Below are 5796 nucleotides of genomic sequence, written 5' to 3'. Positions count from 1 at the left end.
GGACATGAGCAGATTTCTGTGCAGGACCCTGGAGCGTCCCCTACCCTTTTCTGGTCTCAATTCATAAATCGGCAGGTCTGAACCCATTTGTCTCACCACTGTGTGAATTGTATCTTCCCAATAGTTACGGAGTTTTCCTGGTCCTCCTCTTGGTGTCAGGTTTTTAATCAGAACTCGCTCGCCAGGCTGTAGCACTGAACTCCTAACTTTAGTGTCATAGTACTTCTTACTTCTTTCAGCGGCTTTCTGAGCATTTTCATTTGCAATGGCGTATGCTTCTTCCATCCCTCGTTTCCAGTTCTCCACGTATTCTCGCTGGTTACTGGAACCTGCCTCTGTGCACAATCCAAAGAGCATATCAACTGGAAGCCTGGGTGATCTCCCAAACAGAAGATAAAATGGTGAATAGCCAGTCACTTCGCAACGGGTGCAGTTATAGGCATAAACCAGTTTGTTCAGAGACTCCTTCCAATTTGACTTTTGTGTCTCAGTTAGTGTCTTTAACATTTGCAACAATGTTCTGTTCATGCGTTCCGCTTGACCGTTTCCCATCGGGTGATAGGGTGTTGTCCTGGACCCCGCCATGCCACTGAGTTTCTTTAACTGATGGAACAACTGATTTTCAAATTCTCCCCTTGGTCATGGTGGATGCGGGACGGGAACCCAAACTTCAGGGCAAAATCATTGAAGATGAGATTTGCAGCAGTTTTACCTGACTTTGATGTGGTGGCGTAGGCTTGAGTGAAACGTGTAAAATGATCAACAATCACGAGGATGTACTCATATCCTCCTTTGCATCTGTCGAGATGAAGGAAGTCTATACATACCAGTTCAAATGGCTGTGTTGTCACAATGTTTGTCAGAGGAGCTCTTGTTGCATGGGCTGGCCTTTTCTGCTTGACACAGCTACAAGTTTTAGTCACATAGTGCTCGATGTCAGATTGCATATATGGCCAGAAGAAGCGGTCACGTACTAGTGATACAGTGCGGTCAGTACCTTGGTGTCCCATGTTATTGTGCAACTCTTCCATCACTTTACCTTTGTACTGCTCTGGTAGAACTAACTGCTTGCGGGCTGTAGTGATTCTGTACAAAATGCCATCACTGTCTATTGTCAATTTGTCCCATTCTCTGAATAGGCATTTTGTCTTTGGACTGAATTTCTTTTGCTCTTTAACTGGCGGTTTGGAACCCGACAGTTTGAAATTGAGCACAGGACGGATGACTGGATCAGATTCTTGTGCTTCTCTAATCCCATCTTTTGGGATCGAGCTGGTTGTTGCAGTGGTTGTCTCACCTTCAGCTGATACTGACATAGATGCAGCTGAAAATGACCAGGTACAACAGCCTCTTTCTGTACCTCAACTGCTTGTATCGTGGCGGCGATGGTGTCTGGTGGAAGCTCCTCAGAACATTCTCTCATCAGTGACTCTACATCCAGTGGCATCCTTGACAAAGCATCTGCATCACCGTTCTCTCTGCCTGGCCTGTACTTTATTGTAAAGTGGAAATCAGCCAAGTCTGCAACCCACCTGGAAGTGGTTGCGTTCAGTTTTGCAGTAGACAGAATGTAGCAGAGCGGGTTGTTATCGCTGTATACAGTGAAGGTGGGAGCATAGTACAAATAGTCATGGAACTTATCAGTGATTGCCCATTTTAGAGCTAGAAATTCTAGCTTGCTCGAGTGGTAGTGATAGTTCTTCTCAGCTGCTGTTAAGGTTCGAGAGCCATAAGCAATGACCCTAAGCTTCCCTCTTGCTTTTGATAAAGAACTGCTCCCAAGCCTTGGTGTGACGCATCAGTGTGTACAACAAATGGCTGAGTGAAATCAGGAAACCTAAAACTGGTGGGTGAAGCAAACACTCAATCAGCTGTTCAAGTGCCTGTTGATGCTGGTCAGTCCACAGGATTGGCTTGTTTGAGGGCACCACATGACTTACTTTCTTTGTTTTTGTTTTCCGTGGGTGGTCAGGTAATTTCTCTGAATCTGCTTTCAGGAGGTCATACAGGCAGCTGGCACTCCTAGAAAAGTCTTTGATGTACTGCCTGTAGTACGTGAGTAAACCAAGCATTTTTCTGAGCTGGCCCACAGTCTCTGGTCTGATTTCTTTCAATGCTCTTACTGCTTCAAAATCGGCTGGGTCAACTCGGCTGCCCTCTGCAGACACTATTCTGCCCAAATAACGGACCTGGGGTTTAAAGAGATCACACTTACTTGGTTTGAGTTTAATGCCATACTCTCTGAGACGCTGCAAAACTTTTCGCACATCATTCACATGGCTGTTGAATGTTTTACTGAAAACTAGCGTGTCGTCCAGATAAGGAATGCAGATGTTATCCCGGAGCCCTTCCAAACACTCCTCCATACACCGCTGAAAAGCTGCAGGAGCGTTCATGAGGCCGAATGGCATACGTATCCACTCATAGAGTCCCCACGGTGTCACAAATGCTTTCAGTGGTCTGCTTTCTTCAGAGATGAACCCCTGGTGATACGCTTTCCCCTGATCTAAGAGGGAGAACCAGGAATTACCACCTAAACTGTCCATGATGTCTTGGACCCGAGGGATGGGCTGGCGGTCGGGATGTGTCTTTCTGTTCAGATCTCTGTAATCTATACACAACCGGAGGGTCCCGTCCTTCTTACGAACGCACACGACAGGTGAGGAATATGAAGAGTTTGACTTCTTAACCCAGCCCTGGACTATGAGGTCATAAATGTAACCCTTCATCTCCTGATACAGTGGCCTGGGCACTGACATGTATGTGCGCTTTACTGGTTCAGAGTCCTTTAGAGAAATAGTCATTTTCAATCGTTCAATGCAGCCAATGTCATTGTCTGATCTGGAGAAGGATTGACACTCTTCTCTAAGCATTTTCCTAACAACCTCTCTCTGTTCTTCGGTTAGGTGAGTTAAACCTACTGGTGGATCCCACTGTTCAGTAGCAGTACATGGGGTTCGAACGCTGGTGTGATTCACTGTGGCTGAGGTGACAGTTTTTCAAAGACTTGGGCAGGTAACACAGTCATAATGGTTTGTACTGTACCGATGATTGTGCGTCCTAGCAGGGCAATGTCGTGGTCAGTGGGGTTAGAGACATCAAGCAGGATAACTAGAAAAACACCTTTACTGACTCTGACTAGTGTGTCAAAGAACTCAAGGTCATCTGGCCACTGCGGGTTCAGGTCTGGCTGGAAAAGCATTGTCATGTCATCTTTGAAAGGCTGGGAAGCTACACGGCACTCAATCTGAATGCTACTGTGTTTTGGTACAGCAACCTTCTCTTTCTTGGTTTTCACTGCGTATTCATCTGTCTGTTCTGCGCTAACAGCCTGTATAAAAGCCCTCACCTTGTTTCTTTTGAGGCTTGGGGAAAGCTGTTTTTACTGTACTGTATCGTTTAGTCTTTTCGGTCATTGTCAAGATGTGCTCGATAACATTGAAACCTATGATGGGATGAGATAGGTGACAGCCTTTCATTACCAGCACTGGGATGATCAGTTCCTTTGTTTGGTCAGTTTCAGAGGCTAGACGAAAAGTTGTTTCAATCCATCCCAGGTACGGCATTTCAGTCCCATTTGCTGCAGTCAACCTTAGATCATCAGGTGAGTCCAAGATTTCTGAAACATCTCTCAGCCTTGCGTTTGGGAGAGATTCCTCTTTCCATCGTTCATCAATGACCGATACCTGAGAGCCTGTGTCCCATAAAGCTTGGAGGTGGTGGCGATTCAGGTGACACTCAATAAGGCACTGTCTGCCGACTAGCGAGGTGACCTTACGGGGGTGGCAACCTTGAGCTAGGGATGGTAAGGAGTGGGCATTTTTCTCTGTGCAGGAAAACCTTTCACTGGTAGAGTCAATTTTCAGGTGAGTGCATTTTTTTCTACTACCTCTTCCTGTAGTTCTTCCAAGGCGCTTGTCATGTTGACAGAACAGGAGGAACTTTTACTGTGCAGGAGTTGACTCTGAATTAGATGGTCCTTACTGTCTCTGATGGTCGATCAATGGCCTCAGTTGACACGTACTTAACCACTAACTTCCAACTTCCTCCAAACAGCAACACTTTCCTCACTGCAGCCTGCCTGAGTTGTTATGTGGAGATTTAGCTGGCTCGGAATTCAGCGACCAGGGTGTGGAAACTGGACATCTGAGCAGCAATCTCAGCGGAGCCTCCAAAAATGTTACGCCCCTGAAAACAGGGGAGAAATAATCACGAGAGTGATACGGTGTTGTATTCTCAAGTCAACATTTAGTTCAAATTTCACAAAAGTAACACATTACATAACAGAAAACTCATTATACAAATAACACAGCAAAATATCTTATTAACAACACGCACGTTCATTCACAATCGACATAAAATGGCAGCTACTCTCAGTACGATGCTATCCTTCACTTCAACCGAGCAGGGCTAATATTACTCTCTTCAAACTTAACTCTAACTTCCTCAAGACGTTACTAAAACACACCTTAAACACTCTTGACATGTTCGCTAGTTATAACATTTAAATTACTATTTTTATCATCAATAAAGTACCTGAAAACAGGGGAGAAATAATCACGAGAGTGATACGGTGTTGTATTCTCAAGTCAACATTTAGTTCAATGAGAAAAAGACCGCGAATTTCCCCAGGAATATGGGTGGAGACCAGAGCAATCGATCTCCGGCTCATAGATTAAAAGCATTTCGTAGATCACAGATTAACACTTTTAGGCACCACAAAATAAAGTAATCAATATAATGTTTACACATTACTCACACAATTCGTACCCTTTGACAGATTTGAACTTTAACACAATTATATGAATGTTATCAATCTCTATCAACTAATACTGAATGCATATTTTATTGACAAGTGACCCAAGAAAAGGGAGCTCAAAACTGGATGACTTGGCCCTTTCTCTTCTTGTACTGGGTAACTTTGTGAGTTTGATGTTTCTTACATTTCTTGCAATAAGTCCTGCGGGTCTTCGGTACCTGTCACAAATACAGAAATGTTTTCTCGAGATTGGTGTGGAAGAACTTCACTGGCCCGCACAGAGCCCTGTCCTCAACCCCATCAAACACCTTTGGGATGAATTAGAACCCAGACCCCGAGCCAGGCCTAAACGGCCAACATCAATGCCCAACCTCACTAATGCTCGTGGCTGAATTGAAGCAAGTCCCAACAGCAATGCGCCAACATCTAGTGGAAAGCCTTCCCAGCAGAGTGGAGGCTGTTATAGCAGCAAAAGGGGGACCAACTCCATATTAATGCCTGTGATTTTGTTAAGAGTTATTCGACGAGCAGGTGTCCCTATACCTTTGGTCATGTGGTGTATGATGGGATAGTCGTGTAAATGCAACACAGGGACACTGAAAGTCAATCTTAAAAGAATCATTGTTTTATCAGCATGCTGGAGACGTCAGTCAAACTTAGAAGTATAAAGTACCGTTCTGAAGGTATCTCCCTCAGGGCAGTACTGCTACATCTCTTATATACTGGTTACAGACACGTTACATAGTCATAGTTCATAGGGTTGGTTCTGGCACGTCTGGCACCGCCTCCTGTCTTAACTTATAGAACTAATTCTGGGCCTCTGACAGATGGTCCTAAGGGGGGGGGGGGGGGGGGGTCATGTTGCCCCTCTTCATATCTTTACCAAGTACAGGCAGGAACCAAGGATTATTTGACAAGATGAACATTTCCAAGGCTGCTCTTCACATGATAACATTTTCCATCACAGGATGTATAGACATTATGGGGATGGAATATTTACTATATCTGTAGAATACGTAGGATCGAATAGTGTGTGT

The sequence above is a fragment of the Oncorhynchus nerka genome, unplaced genomic scaffold, assembly GCF_034236695.1.
Source record: "Oncorhynchus nerka isolate Pitt River unplaced genomic scaffold, Oner_Uvic_2.0 unplaced_scaffold_1641, whole genome shotgun sequence".
Classification (NCBI taxonomy): Eukaryota; Metazoa; Chordata; class Actinopteri; order Salmoniformes; family Salmonidae; genus Oncorhynchus; species Oncorhynchus nerka.
Note: the sequence above shows the minus strand (reverse complement) of the source record.